Source organism: Anopheles gambiae, chromosome 3 (assembly GCF_943734735.2).
Source record: "Anopheles gambiae chromosome 3, idAnoGambNW_F1_1, whole genome shotgun sequence".
Lineage (NCBI taxonomy): Eukaryota > Metazoa > Arthropoda > Insecta > Diptera > Culicidae > Anopheles > Anopheles gambiae.
This window is the reverse complement of record NC_064602.1, coordinates 86,650,732-86,666,548: the sequence shown is the minus strand read 5'-3', so window position 1 is coordinate 86,666,548 and position 15,817 is coordinate 86,650,732. Positions and strand designations below refer to the sequence as shown.

The 15,817-nt window shown below is 41.3% G+C and overlaps 1 long non-coding RNA gene across 2 annotated transcripts in view; it reads right to left on the bottom strand.

Moving 5' to 3' along the window:
• Positions 1-6,574: 6,574 nt before the first annotated feature.
• The window catches only part of LOC133393785 (uncharacterized), a 344,205-nt gene continuing 334,962 nt past the window's right edge, over positions 6,575-15,817 (bottom strand). For both annotated transcript variants that reach the window (XR_009766388.1, XR_009766387.1), the window contains exons 7-8: positions 7,431-7,733; positions 6,575-7,204 (exon numbers count right to left, since the gene is read on the bottom strand). This is a non-coding gene — a long non-coding RNA (uncharacterized LOC133393785). The remainder of the gene's footprint in view (positions 7,205-7,430; positions 7,734-15,817) is intronic.

The following is a 15,817-nucleotide window of genomic DNA, read 5'->3' as shown; positions in this document are numbered from 1 at the left end:
GCGATAACCTTAGAGAAATCCATATGTTTTCTATAAAGCACACAAAACATCCATATACAAATTCACATTCACATTCGCTACAGAAAAACATTCACAACACATGGATTTATCCTATTTTAATTCTTAGGTATCGAAACAAAATTAGCTGGTCAAAACAGATTTTTATTTTTTAGTTTTCATCCCGCCAAATGCTCACTGTCCAAAAGAGTAATTCTTAATATTTTTATTTAAAACTACTCATAGTTTCACAGTTGAATAAAATTTAAAAATACTTATTATATGAGACACATTGTTTGCAAAATGCAGTTTCATAGTCTCATTTGTAATATTTTTTGTCGTCACTCTGGATACAGAAGAATACTTTGAACAAAACACATACTGCTCTTGTAATTGATTGTATGAATTCGAACCATATTCATCACAGTTTCTTCTTACGGTACACTTTTAACTCCCTTCACTGAATCAAGGGATACAAATAGCATCAGGAAGAAAAGCATTCCTGTAATAAATCAATCGAAAGCTCTACTGCTGCAAGTTTATTTATTGCCTTGAGGAGCTTTTAAATCGCTTGTTGTTGTAGGCTACAAACATCACCGACCACCAACACCCCCACCACCACCACGCTCACATTGCACATTATCAGCATCCATTCATTTCAATCAATCTATATCCCTCAGTTGATTACGGAATGTAATTAAATTCCATCGGAGATGTAAAGCAACAATAGCCGCGGCAACAAAGTGGCAGCCTGTTCCAGTTAAAACGTACATCCCCCTAATGTTGGTGTGTGTGTGTGTGCGTTTTTTTTTCGTACACTCATCACACGGAGCAAGTTGGAAAGTTTTGCTGTGAAAGCAGATACCCGAATCGAGCGGGGTGAAATCTACCAATAAAAATCTAATTAAAAACAAAGTATAAAATTTAACGATAGCCCATCGATGGGATAATGCCCTCCAGCAGGGTAGGCCTTCCCGGTATCGTGTGGGAGGTTTGTGCTTCCAGGGAGTTTTAAAGCAAAAAAAAGAGGAACCCAGGGAACACACTGTTCCAGGATTGTTTGCCAATAATGTTTGCCAACGGGAGGGGTTTGGTGAGGCTTTTTGTTCTCTTGTTCTTCCTCCCAGTTGTTTCATTCGATTTGATCCAACTTTACTCTGTCCTCGCCCCAATCGAAGCTGTATTGATCTTCATCAGGGGTGGAGTTTTTTGTTGTTGTTGGTTGCTTCCCATCTTCTTCAATGCTGTTGTTTAATTTTATCTGTCAGTAGGGATTTCCTTCCCTATTTGCTGTATCCGATTTTAAACTTTTCCCCGGAAGGATCAGCTACACCCAAAACAAAACGACAACAAATCGCTAACGAAGATACAAACAAATGCACAAAACATGCGATCCGAAATTATTAAGAACAAAACGAAAGGCAAAAAACTTCTGCTAAAGGCAAACAGTGCTGGCTCAAAGTTCAATCGAACTTTGAGTGAGAATAAAAAAAAGAACAAGATTGGCACAGACACAGACAAAAAACCAGGAAAGCTGTAGCAGGTCCTCCGTTTTTTTGTTTGTTTGTTCGCTTCAGCGCCTAAATGTAGGCAACCCACCAGCTGATCGAAAGCAGATTAAGATGATAACGACGGAGAGGGAGAGATATGTTGCCGCCCTATTTTTGGGAGGCTTTTTAATCAATTTATTATCGACGACGAAGAGGACAAAGACAGCACACGCACACACACACACACACACACACACACACACACACACACACACACACACACACACACACACACACACACACACACCCTGGGGAGGGTACGGAAATGATTTCTTTGCAAAGTTTTATACACTTCCGGGAAAATGCGATGCGAAGGGCAGGAAAAAAGTTTTATTTGTATCCATCAGGAAACAGGATACAAAGTAGGCGAAATTAAGCTTTTTTTGTTTTGTTTGTTTTTTGTTTGTTTGTTTGTGTTTGCGTGTGCTGATTTTGTGTCTCTGAGTGTGCGTTTGCTTTCAAATCAGATAAAGCGCCCGTCGGACGCAACCTAATAGCACCAGTGCATTAAAAATACCGCAAAACCCGATGAACCCATCATTTCCGTGCTTTCTCGATCGATTTTTGGGAAAGGGAGGTGTGTGTGTGTGTGTGTGTGTGTGTGTGTGTGGAGAGGCGGCCATAATTCGACATTAAACACCCCTCCCAAAATGGAACAAAACCTTGTGCGCACAAAGTATGATGCTTCTTTAATTGCCCATTACATAGTGTGTATGTGTGTTTGTGTGTGCGTTTCTAGTGACAAAAGGGGAAGGGAGGGGGAAGAGAAGTGATCGTGTGGTGAACGTTATCTACCGAAATAAATATCACCTTTCCGTCACCGAAACTCAAACCGAGCAGCAGCAGCAGCAGCAGCAGGCCCGTGTGAGGTACTGGGCTGCTCCATTCTCATTCCCTTCCCAGTTGCTTCACGCGTTACACCAATACCACACGGATTGTGAGGGAGAAAGAGTGAGCAAGCGTGAGCCATGGGAAGGGATGAAAATATTGCCCCCTCCCTATCACAGGGTAAAGCTCGTAATCTCTTCCAACATGCAAATAATGTTGCTTTCGGTTCTGGTTGCTCGGTTCTTCCGTTGTTCGGTTTTGTGTTCATTTTGGCTTGGCTGCTTTACTGCGGAGATCAATGAGCAGGTGAAAAGCGACTGCGTTTGTGTAAATGTAATTGTTAACTGACAGAAACTGGTCATATATTTGTTATTCAAACACTGAACTAAATAAGATTAATCGGAATTTGAAGCAAGTATGTCGTTTTATTAAAAAAGGTAATAAAAAATTAAAATATATACATTTTTTATAAGAATTGGAGCATTTGCTGAACGTAATATCAAACATTTGAGATATTTGTAAAGATAGAAGTAAGCGAGTTTTAATTTTAAAAACTGGTTTTCAAGTAAATTATTTCGTTAAATTTAACATTAATTTTTCTATTGCTCTCTCTTTCTTTCGCTCGCTCTCTCTCTCTCTCTCTCCCTCTCTCTTTTTCTCTCTATTGCTCCCTTTAAGGTGTAAAGATTTATTTCCATCCAGTAGCTCGTTCTCTCTCTCTTGCTCTTTCCAATTTTGCAACCGAATAAGAACAACAATAACAATAGAAATAGACGGTGAGGAAAATCCACCGCTTTTCCATTACCACTTCACTGACACATTCTAACAACCAGGGTACACCTTTCCAAGGAGGGAAGCAGGGGATGTTAAAATCTCTTCCCTTCCTCATACCGACTGGCCTTGCCCCTTATAAAACAGCCGGTCGGGCTCTGTCCGAACCCAAGTGCACCCCCAACAAAGCCACACTAACACCACTGTCGGTGCATTTATTCCGGGGTTTTCCCTCATGAGGGCAAGCAGTATCGGCTTTGTTTGTGTGTGTGCACGCGCATGCCGGTAAAGCTTATGTACAGTAGGAAGCGCAGAGAGCGAGAGAAAAACGCCGGTAGCATTTGACAGCTTCGTGTCGGCGCTCCGAGCCCGTACATGTGTGTGTGTGTGTGTTGGTATTTTATGTACCGGTATGTTTTTTCCCTCCCTCCGTTACGCTTCTCTGTACTCTTTCCCCAATGTGTCATGTTTCAGCCCTTCTATTTCCCTACTCGTTTCCATTTACAAAGCCTGTATTCGTTCGCTCTCTCGCACTCTCTCTCTCCAATGCGCAGTGATGGCAAATCGTTCGTTGCCTGCTGTTTATCGATTTTCCAATTCAATGAAAGCAAAAAAAAAAGAAGAGAGAACGGTTCTTTTACTGCTTCTTGCTTGCCCGTTCGCTTGTGTGCTGGTGTTGGTGTGTTCGCTCCAGTCGGGTCGATTTCCTTTCGATCGCAACAGCTGTTTTTTATGCTACCGTGAAACCGATTAACGATTTTTTCTTTCTCCCAAGAGGGAAACTTCATGCGATTCTTGGCATGGTATGGACGCGGAAAAAAAGGTGCTAAAATCAAAAGAAACTCACCCTTCAGTCCCTGATGTCGTTTTGCTTGCGTCCAAGAATAAATGTGCAAACTGAGGAAAAAATGAAAAAAATCAACAACAACTGGTCGTTCCCGGTCGTTCCGGTCAAACGAAGGTTCGTCAAACTTTCCCGGCACGTTTGAATGATAAAGCAGCGCGAGTGTCTGTGTGTGTATGTGCGAGAGCAAGGAGAGGTTCTGCTTTTCCGTTTTGGGTTTAGGGGTTTTTTTTTGGGAGGCCGCAACGGAGGTTGTCCTTTTTCTATGTGCCGCTGGGAGGATGATTGTGTAAGAAATCATATGGTGCGAGTTTGCTCGGACGGGAATCGTGCACAAGTGGCGCGGTGGGGCCGCGCGGGTAGAACTGTTAGGTTGGAAATTGTTAAGTAATTTCTCGATGCTCTCCGGCTTGGAAAATGTGTACCGGAACCAATGGGATTGGATGTGGTCATTTAAGGGCAAAAAAGGTAATTTTATGGTGAGTAAAATGTTCAAAGAGGATACATTATTCCTTTTAAGAAGAGAAATAGTAATAATTGTAGCACAAAAATAATAATAATAATAATAATAATAATAATAATAATAATAATAATAATCATAATAATAATAATAATAATAATAATAATAATAATAATAATAATAATAATAATAATAATAATATAGGTAATAATAATAATAACAATAAAAATAATCAAAAAAGAAGATCAGAACAAATGAATCATAAGAATGTCACGATCAGTATTATAAAGTCGAAATATTTTGCACTACGCGTATTGCCTTTTTCCTAAATTAGTAATCTTTTCTTTGTTTTGTTGTTATTGATTGTTGTAATGAGCCATCAGACCACAATAAAAACTGCTGTGCAAATGAATAGACTTTAAAAGCGTGCATAGTAATTCTTAAAATTGAACTATTGTTTGAAAGACTGCACACTTTTAGGCGCAAAAGCTATTATGGGTTTAATCCAATATTCGTAAAGAACTCATCGTAAACAAATATGTTCAGTCGCTTTTTTCATTGTTTGAAGTACTTATTTATTGATCTTTCCTTTCAGTTGGTGGTAGTAAGTTTAAATGATTTCGAAAACCCAGGTTGATAAAATATATGCAATCTTAAGAGTGTTATTTTTAAAATGCTTTTAAGTTATGTGTACATTCTCGCAAAACCTTCTTTCTTAATGAAAAAAAAAACACACACACACAAACCAGAACTTGCTCTCAGCTGTAATCATGGCTAATGCGTAGGTGTGGTAAACAAAACTCGATGCACGGTAAGGGCAGCAAAAGATATCAAAAGCAAATATAGCAAGAAATGAAAGAGCATAAAAGAGCAAAAACCATCCAGCACACACACATACACACAAAGACACTCGCCGACAGGCAAATATTACTGTAACGAAATCAAATGGACGAACAATCATTCAATTAAGCGCTTCCCACCACCCTATAATTACCTCATCGAAAAAGGTAGCAGAGAAGGCAGGCAAGAGATTCAAGAAGAGCAGTGTATAAAAAAGTAAAAAACAAAAAAAAACTGCGCGAAGAGAAAGTGAGAGAGCGAGAGTGTGAGAGGTCAATAAAAAGGGCATCCAGATGACTGCGCGATGATGATGACGATGATGACGATGGCGATGATGATGTTAGGGATGACACAAAGCACCGAACCGGGCCCATCACCAACACTTTCCTGCGCGGGCTTCACCAACACCAAGCAAGCATTGCCGAGCGTTTTACATTACATTACGCTCCGTTCGCTTCTGGCCTTTCTGCTGCTGGATATTGCTTTCTCTGTTCTGACGACGGTCTCAGTATGTATCAAACACCATCCCAGATAGCCATCGACCGAGCATGGTGCTACACACCGAGCACTGCATAACATAACAGCCGCCCGAGAGTACGTTTGTGTATGTGTGCATTTATGTACTAGATGGGGGCTTCGTGACCCACCCGCACCTCACCGGAAATTGAGTGGGGAGATGGATCGCTCAGCTGATTTTATTTACCGGGACGGACGGGGAGAAAGCACCACGACACACACACACAAACACAAGCAATACCAGCGCTCTGTATGTTGGGAAGCCGGCTTTCGCTCGGCTTGCTTTGGCTGGTGTGGTAGTGAGCTCGGGCAATCGCATCGCAATGCTCTCGCCATCATATGTTCTCGGTTATGCAGTTTGCTGCGCCCATTCTCATGTATGTTTAATTTAGGTTCTCTTGCTGCCGTTCTTCTTGCCGCTTGCTTGCTTTTGCTCTCCAGTGCTCCAGTGCACTGGACGGGACTGGATGCATCCGCATAGCAACAAGAGTGTTTCACTTTTTATGAACGACATACAACGTCGATGCACTGCGAAACCCTTAGGATCGATTAGACAGTGATGCAGGAGGGTGGGCGGATGGACTTGGAAGTGATTTTAATAGGCAAAGAGACTTATTCAAAATAATTTTATTACTGGCCATGGAAGGGATCGGCTGTTGCTCCGATAAATCAATCAAATTCATTTTTTCGAATATTCTCGAACACGCTCTGATTGTATTAAGATAAGGTTAAGGGTGGCTGGATAGGAAAAACGAGAACGTTGAAGAATTTTGTGTAAGTTAATTTGCAATATAAAGCCTGATATCATTACCATAGAACTTACTCTGTGCTTTAAAACTTGTTTTAATTAGCCTAATCACAATAACATCATTTTAGAGGTCAAAACAATCAAACAAAAATAGTCCTTCGAACCGGATTTTACCTCAAACATTGTACTATTTCCAAAAACAAATTGTCGGCAGCAAAAAAGCAATGTTACTTTGTGTCAATTTCTCTTCGGGAAAGGCCACCGTTCTGTTCTCCGGGCGTCTTCTTCCTCTTCCATCCTCAGCATGGGGCAACACTACCACCCATGCTTGGGCAAAGGTAAACTGCAGCTGCATGGGGGATGTTGGGGGATGGGGAACCGATAACATCAGCAGGTCGATCGAGGCCCTTAGCAACAGCGCATCATGTGCGAGCATAAATTCGCATCCAATACTCATACACACATACACACTCATTTATATATCTCTCTTTCGTTCGCTCCCTATACCTTCTGCTCTCTATGTATGCATTCACCGCACCGGCCATCTCGTTTGCACACCGTTTTCGCTTTCCGTTCCGTGCACGGGGTCGGCTACCGTGCTGCACAGCCGCTAACCAGCAGCTCCCATGGGGGAGAGGTGCTTGTGCGACCTGCACAAACAAAGAAACATAAAACATAGCGTTTTATTACCCATCTCTCTCTCTCTCTCCCTCTCGCTTTCTCTGTCGATCTCACACGATGGAGCAACGAAAAAAAAAGACATCCAAAACTATATAAAATCATAGTTTGCCATGAGCTGTGTATAGAGCAACAGCAAACATAAAAGCTTACAGAGGTTAAGGTGGGTGATGAGTGTGAACGGGGAAATGTACCTACTTTTTCCGTCCCTTGTCCCTTTCCCCTCCGTGCTGAAAGGGAGCATTTGCACCGGCCAGCAGCAGCAGCAGCAGTGTGGCACCGGGGCAAAGTAAAACCGGCGACCGGCAGAGGGCATCCCGGCCGGCTTCGTGTCACGCTTATGTGTTGGTGCGGTGGTTATAATGTTTGCTGTCGATGTTTACATATTTGCCTGCCGAGTGGTTGCTATGATTTACTTCTATCTCAGCGCATACACACACACACCTTATCCACCCACTCGGCATTTGGTGGCGAATGGCGTTGCGCTGGAGAAAATAACACCTGAAATGAGAACGATGAAATAAAATTCGCTTTTTAATCGTGACCAGTTATGGCTAGAATCGAACTTCAATGCTTGCGAATGGTTATTATCAAACCTTTTTGCGATGAACGAGGATAATGGCGAAAGCAGCTGGTTCTTAAAAGCTGGGAAAATATTGCTTTGTTTAAAATCATTCTCGGGAAGGAAGATTAAAGCTCATTCAATCCATTTCTACGTTTTCTTTTAGATCTTGTTTAAACGTGTCGTGTATAGCATACAACATCTAATTAAACATCATCTTTCTAGGTGTTCATTAATTGATCTTGGAGAATATATAACCGACTTTCGATACTAAAATGTTCTAGCATAAAGCTCCAGATTCGATCCGATATCTATGTCAAATGTGAACTAGATATTAGAAACGGAGTTCTCAAATAATTTCTGGCTCTTCGATACTAGAACGAAAGTCAGAGGTCAGTATATGGAAATTGGAATTCAATATCAGAACTTTACCCACCAGTAAAGTCTAGGGAAAAAGTGTAACTTCTTAATGATATAAAATATGGTAAAATTGAAGGCGAACGAGGTCTGGAAAATGGATTTTGATGCTTGAAAGAAAGACAGAAAGTCTTTAAAAATGTATCTAAATTAGTAATTCGAGATAGCTCTCTACTACGAGAATTAGCTCTGAATTGAGGTTTTAGGACTTTTATAATCACCGTAACTAAGAGTCTAGAAAATCAAATAGTCTAGAACCAATTGCACTAGAAAGACGCGACAAGTAAGCATTTTTATCTACTCCTTTGTGCTTTAACCCCCAGTCTTAGGTTTCCTTAGAATTTAAGTAACTTACTTTACTCCACTTTTTGGGGATCATTCAATGGGCTCAAAATAACGCACTACCGCCACCCCAAAGGTCATATTTCTTTCTTTACCTTTGATGTTTATAAAAACGACCGGAACGAATCCGAATGCTGCTCTGCGTTGCATGCACTTCCTTCCCTTAAATCAACCAACAACAAAACAGTTATGTTCCATCGTTGTGCCATTTTTCTTCATTTCCCCTGCCCATTCCTTTCCCATTTCTCTCTCTATCTTCCTGCTTTTCAACCCCATCCGAAGTGCTCCCGCACGTATGTATGTGTGTGTGTGTTTATGTTTTAACCCGATTTCAGGTTCTGTTGGTAACACTTTTTTGTTGTTATTTTAGTTGCTGCTCTTCTTCTCTCTTCTCCCGGTATGTTTATTTATTTCATCGCTTTTAGCCGTGGCATTGAGGGATGAGTTTGGGTCGTGCGGAGCCAGAGGTCGTCTCCATCGTATCCCTGCCTTTGATGCCCTACCAAATCGAGCACCAAAAAGACATTGCAAATACGCGTGAAGTATATGTGCGCACCACCACCACCACCACTGCCAATGATTGCAAATGCAATGAAAATGACACACAAATAGGAAGCACAGAAGAAAAAAAAAACGAAACTTGATTGCCCATAAAATCAGTGTGCCCTCTGCGTGTGCGGGTTGTGGTGGTAGAGAAGCGGAGGTTAAATGTTAACGGTGTGGGATGAGGCAAAAAAGAAGACCCTGCCCCATCCAACACCAGCATACATTATGCACCTCGAGCTTGTAACACCGCAATACTGGGTGAGCAGCATAAAAGAACATAAACTCCAGCGATGCAGCGTGGTACACGAACGATGAAACAACGGTGCCGATGCTGCACGAGGCAGAATAAATAATACAGCGTAATGGAGGGTTTCGCTGAGAGGCGCGTGTGTGTGTGTGTCTTTAGATGATGAAGAACTCAGTTTGCAAAAAAGCCAGCCACAAAAATCGGCCCCTCTCTGATACGCGGAGATGCGTTTTTGAGGTGAGCCAAAAACGGATGAAATGAAATCATTCTTTATAGATATCGTGTACAGGAAAAAAGAGTAAAAATACAATTTCGCGAACAGATTTCAAGCAATAAACAGCAAAGCGAGAAAAAAGAAAAGGTTGCACAAGAAGAGAGTACAGAAACGACAACAAAATAAGAACAAAAACACACACACACACGCATATAAGAAAACACACGTCCGCGCGCACCAGCGAAGCGCAATAAAAAGCGATTTCATAAATCAACTTCAATTTTTCAATTTAACCTAACTTTTATGGTAATTTATATGAATTTTCTGGCACATTTTTCTCACCCCGTCCTTTCTCTCTTCGCTTCGTCTGTTTTTGTCTCTCGCAAAGTGCGTTTTTTGGTTTTGCCCTTCTTTTACCTCGCCTCAGAGTGGAGGAAAGCCGCGATGGATCCGGTTTCTTTCGGTCGAACTCTCCTTCCTTCGCAGCTTCCAGCGGGCCGTGAGGTTGATTGGATCGACCCATCAGTCATCGGTGGCCAATTGATTGATGCATTCGGTTGCACAGTGGACATCACTTTTTTTTCTCTTTGTTTGGTTCGGGTTTGGTTTGCCTCATTCAGTTGGTTTCGTTCGGATACGGATTCTGGAAATTATCGCCACCATGTTAGGGTGGAACGTTTGCTTCCCATGAAGCGCGGGCGACTAATAAATCAAATTAACAAGTACGTTTTAGAGCCACTCGATGCATTGGGACGTGTGATTTGTCATGGAAAAATACGGCCATATTGGGTTGTATTGAATACGTTTATTGTTTGTTTAATTGTGTGAAGCCGTTTTAGCCGAGTTGGTTTTAGATATTAGTTTTAAACAAAAATCACCTAAATTTATAATTTCATGAACTATTTTCAGAGCTTCAGAGGAAACTTATAATTCATGGAAACGACTAAGTACCAGCTCCATAACAAAAACAATAGAAAATAGTCATTCGAGTGAACACAAGCAGAATAAAAAATAAACATCACCGGAAACTGACAGAAAAACACTCTTCTAAAAGCTCCCTCATGCATAAATTTTAATGAGCTGCATTTATTGCATTTGAAGCGGAGGAAGAGGACTATGGAACAAAAACTAACAATACTTAATAGAGGAGTACCTGGTGAGCTTAGTGAACTACTCTATTTGTTTATTCTCCCACCCCTATGTGTATGTGTGTGCTTTTGCTCGTACAAAACAGCCACTCCAACTACACGCTACAACGCACCGAGCAGCTCATTAATAGCTTCATCACCCCGTTCCCCGTCACCACGGTTCTTCCTCAGCCATCGGGGCTGTTGGCCAATGATCGAATTAGTGTCAATGAGTTTTAATCCGATTGATGCCCCCCGGCGAGGGTGGTATGAATAATTAGCAACAAATTATTAACGGTCACACTCGAGCGTGCTCGTTGCCAGGGTTGCACCAGCAGCATCGGCAGTGTTTTTGTTTTCCAACGCCCGGATCGATGTGTTGATTCCAATCAGGGGGTAATTATTTTTATTCCACCCGAATTGTTGCTCCCTGGTGCCCTGGTTTGCGGGACGTACGGCGGGAGCAAGGGAACGGCCGGGGTTGATCTGATTTGCATAAATTTAATTAAACCCATCACAAGCATGGTGTCCAGCGTGATATGTCTGAGTGTGTGATTTTGCTGCAGCAGCAGCAGCATGGGGTTATGGCCTGTAAGGAGACCTTTGTCCATGACATGATAGCAAGCGGAGGGGTTTGTTTGGCTGTGCTGTAAAATACATAGTCCTTTTTCAATTTCAAGCATCAAGGATGGGAAGGAACTATTTTCTCTCTTTATATATGAAATGATTTAAGGTTCGGTTTGTTGCATGTGGACCACAATGCATAACAATGCATTCACTGTAATATTTATTCGTCACATACGACGTTTACAGTTTGAAAGTGTGTTCAAGCGTACAGTGTTCGAGTTAGAAAGAAAGCGTGAATTCTGCATAACACGCAAGGAACACACACTGAATAAAGGATTGAACATAGATTGCAAAAAGTGAACACAACTGACAGGGGTTGCTGATGTGGTCTAAATCGATGATTAAAGTGCTTTTATTTGTTTTGTTAGTTTTCATTTTGATTTTTCTAAGATTTCATACAATTCTGTAGAATTTTTATTCATTTTTGTTGTCTTGTTAAACGAACAAAATTGATAATCATACAAACAAGGGTTACAAATGTACAAAATAGAGCGTTTGATGTTTTGTTATGTAAGGATATATGTTTAGTTTCTCTGGAAATTTAAAAACAAAGTAAAGTAAAAAGTAAAGCAAATTGCAGTTAAGTAAAATTACAGAAAAATTGGATAAATACTTCAAAAAATTCAGAAATGAGATTCATTTTTTTTTTAAATTGAATTAAACAAACTATATGAAAGATGGAAAGAACAAATCACAAAAAAATTATTAAAAAATTACAAGAAACTTTTTTAAAATCTTTAAGCTGCCTAGTTTACAAAATTATAAACATTAAATTGCACCAAAAGCCAGTAGCTTAACTAAAGAAGGAATAACTATACATTTACATCAATAGAATAAGAACATACAGAGGAAAAACATAAGAATGTATATGTTAAATTTGAAGAATGTAAATGTAATCAAAATGTTAACTAAGCATGGATCTAAAACAAATCAAGATGAACGAAATAAATTGTGACTTGAGAAGAAACATAAGTAACAGAATATGAAACACACAATCAAAAAATAAACAAAACAAATCTAGCAAACCCTGCTACACGTGTGGCTACATCATTCATACGTGTGCGATAAAGTCCTATTTCGTTATTTATCACCAGGTTTTCCATCACTGGCTCAAGAACAAGAAAAACACACACATTCCACTCCGGTCCATCTGCTACAAAGCTCCAGTGTGTGGGGAAGGAATCGTTTTTCTAAAACAAAAACCGACCACCTTTATGATTTATGTAGCAAATGTACAAACTTTCTGTTTGCGCAGATCGCGTGTCAGGTCTGGTTTTCCTTAACCGTTTTTCCTGAGATTTTTATTTCTTTTGATTAGTTCAAAACACACTCGCCTACGTGCTGCACCCTAGAAACACACACAGCATTTGTTTACGAGCTTTGTATTTGCGTTTGTCACTTGGCGTGCAAAGTTGTGCCCGCATGCAAAGCTGGTTTTCGTTTAATTGGAAGCACTGACTGTCGCGTCCCGCCTTTACATTACCCCCTTCACGCTTCATGGGTGCTACATAGCTTCTGACACAAAACTCTTATCACTGTCTCGAAATCTTTAAATCGTTTGCAGGACGGGGGGCTTTCCTTCTAGTTAGCCATTTCTCTGTTCCTGTGTAGCTGGAAGGGAGGGAAATTCCCACCCAGGCTCGGTCACTGATCCTATTTCCGAACCTGTTTTTCCCCACAGCTCCAGCACAGGATATCGTTTAAATTCTAATTTCGTTTAACTATTTCTTAAATAATTCTTTGTGCAACTTTTAAAAGCAGTGCTCCGTGGGTGCGGTATGTTTCTTACGTGAAACTTCTTCATATCTCATTGGCGATTGCGTGAAGGCAGTGGAACCTGCCGTTAGGGTTGGTGTAAATTGTGAGCAAGAAAAGAATTATTATTTGAATAACTACAAATTACCACCTTTAGTGCACTGTTTGCGATCGGCCTGGTAAAGAAATGCGGGTAGAGGGCAACTTGATGGTTATCGGCACACACCTTGCAGGAATGATTGCATGCATGGCGCTAGAGCTAGAGCCTTTTCCCTGTCGATGTTGACACGCGCACCCCCGGCAAGCATAAATTATTATTTAATCTAGCAAAATTATTTACTCCTCGCAAAGGACGCGGAAGGTAAAGCGTGTGTGAGCTCACTGGAAGTGCATGTTCGCTGCCGCTTGATGTTGCAGTCTTGGCAGAGCTTAGAGCAGCAGGTGTAGTTTTGCGTCCTTAAGATAATAATGCATGGGTTGGCGCTACTTTATGTGCTCATACTTGAGTGAAATATCGTTTTGCTTAAACAAAACAAAAAAACACGTAACACGCTCAGGAAACAGTAAGTAAGTAACATTCTCGAAACAAAGCTAGCAAAGTTTAAGTACCATTTCTTGCTACCGTTCGTGCCATACGTTCGCTCTAAGTCTTCCTGCTTGCTTTGTGTACGCTCGCTTTCTCCCTTGCTGAAGCTCCAACGCAGCCTTTCGAACAAAGAACAGTGCTCCGGAAAGTGTGTTTCCGTTCCGCTACACGCTACTCGCTGTGTGTGCATGTCATCGTGCAAGGAAGAAAGCTGCTTTTTTTTCGTTTGCTTTTGTTTTTGGTAGCGAACGCTAGGTGTCATGTTTGCGCTGGTTAAAGTTGGAGCGTGGAAAACAAACACAAACCGGATGTAACTGTCTTGTCAATATTCTTTGACAATATGTAGAAGCTCTTGGGCTGGGGGAGCTGATTTTTGGAAGCGCTCCGAAGGCGGTTTGCTTGTCAAAAAACACAAGTCATTCGGTGTGCGTGATTTTTGGGGGATTTATTTCTTGTTTTAGGGCGTTTGGAAGGTCTGCAAAGGTGACACAGGCGGTGTCTGTGTTGAAAATCGAACATATGGCTGGTAAGTTTGCAGTGCTTCTATCAACATGCACTTCATATGCCATATGGTTTGTACTTATTTGTTGGCGCGAAATTGATAGAGAACAACAGAAATTGAGTGTCCAGTAAGGTTCTTGGAGTTTTCTTTGAGCAGCATAACATATATTCTAAGCATTGTTGACGTAAGGAAAGAAAGATGCAAGATTTAGCAATAACGAGTCTCAACGAAATCGATTATGCCCAATAAGCATAAAGCTTTTTGCTAAAAGTGTTAAGGGGAAACTAATCTTGTCATCAAGTCGACCAATAGAGTGAATTGAAACCTCAAAGTTAGAAGAAATGAGAAAGTGAGTTAAATGAATCATTAAGGAATGAAATAGTAAATTTAGGATTCAAGTCCCTATAGCCTCAGTATATACACAACCTCAGCGTTCTTTGACCAATAATCGTGGTTTTTTTGAAGCGTTGTTGTTTAGTGATAACTAGTGAGCACTGTTCTAAAGACAAACCGACCGTGGAACAGTACAAACTGTTCCGCATTGCCTAAAATTAATCCACACCATCCCTCTTCTGCCCAAGTGGTACAGTTTTGACCCGGTCGGTTCTCTTGTATTTTCACTCACGATTAGATTGACGCCTGCCCGTACACGGCCGGTGTGAGCGAAATGTGTAATTTAAAATCATTAAACCTACCGGCAGATTATTGGGAAGGCCCCGGACGCTTGGAGGCTTTGCCCGTGCCGTGCCGTTGCGTGAGCTACCGCTTTTACTCACTGCCAACGCTGGGGCTTGGCGTGGCTTGCGTGTGTTCTTATTTCGGTTTCAGGACTGGAGGGATTTAATGATACTTCCCTTACCAAACTACTTCATCTGTTTTTTCTCTCTCTCTCTCTCTCTCTCTCTCTCTCTCTCTATCTATCTCTCTCTATAGTCTTACTCCACTCGCCGTTGAATGTCCGGTTGCTTGCTGTTTGGCTCCGACGAGTGGAAAAGTGGGCGATTGAAGTTGGCAATATTTTGTTGCCTTTTGACCGCGTGGTGGTATACCGTGGTGATCAAGCCTTCGCGGTAAGGACGGTAAAAGCCACCGGTTGTAGTAGAAGTGCATGAATGTTTGAAAAAGGTGCCATTATGGGTGGCAGGGTTTAAGACGCTGGCTATATTTATTGGTGCACCGATGGTGGTGTAGTATTACGAGGGCTTCGAAGAAGGTGGAGGTTCTGTACAGGACACAAGGGAGCTCCGTTTGGCTTTGCTGGGCATGTATAATCATACAAAAGCGGGTCATTGTAGGTAATTTTATAATCACACACAAACACACACACACACACATGGGCGGCGGATTGTTATGGCAAACGTTTTGCCATTGCTTTCGGTGGGTAATGTTGTATCAATCGATGTATCTAAAAATTGCAGTAGCTGGTAGAAAATTCAGGAAGTGTACCGTGTGTTTCATGCAACCTGTACTTAAACTTATTTGCAGGTCAGATTGGGCGTCATCATCGCATGCGGCCGTTAGTTGCGACTATAATGTACGTACTGCGAAAAAGGGCATGTGGAAACAGAAATCACTTTTACAGCTTCTAATTAAATTACATGCAGGACCTACGACCCTCAATAATTGTGCAACTGTACTTAAATTTTGAAAGTAATTCGAA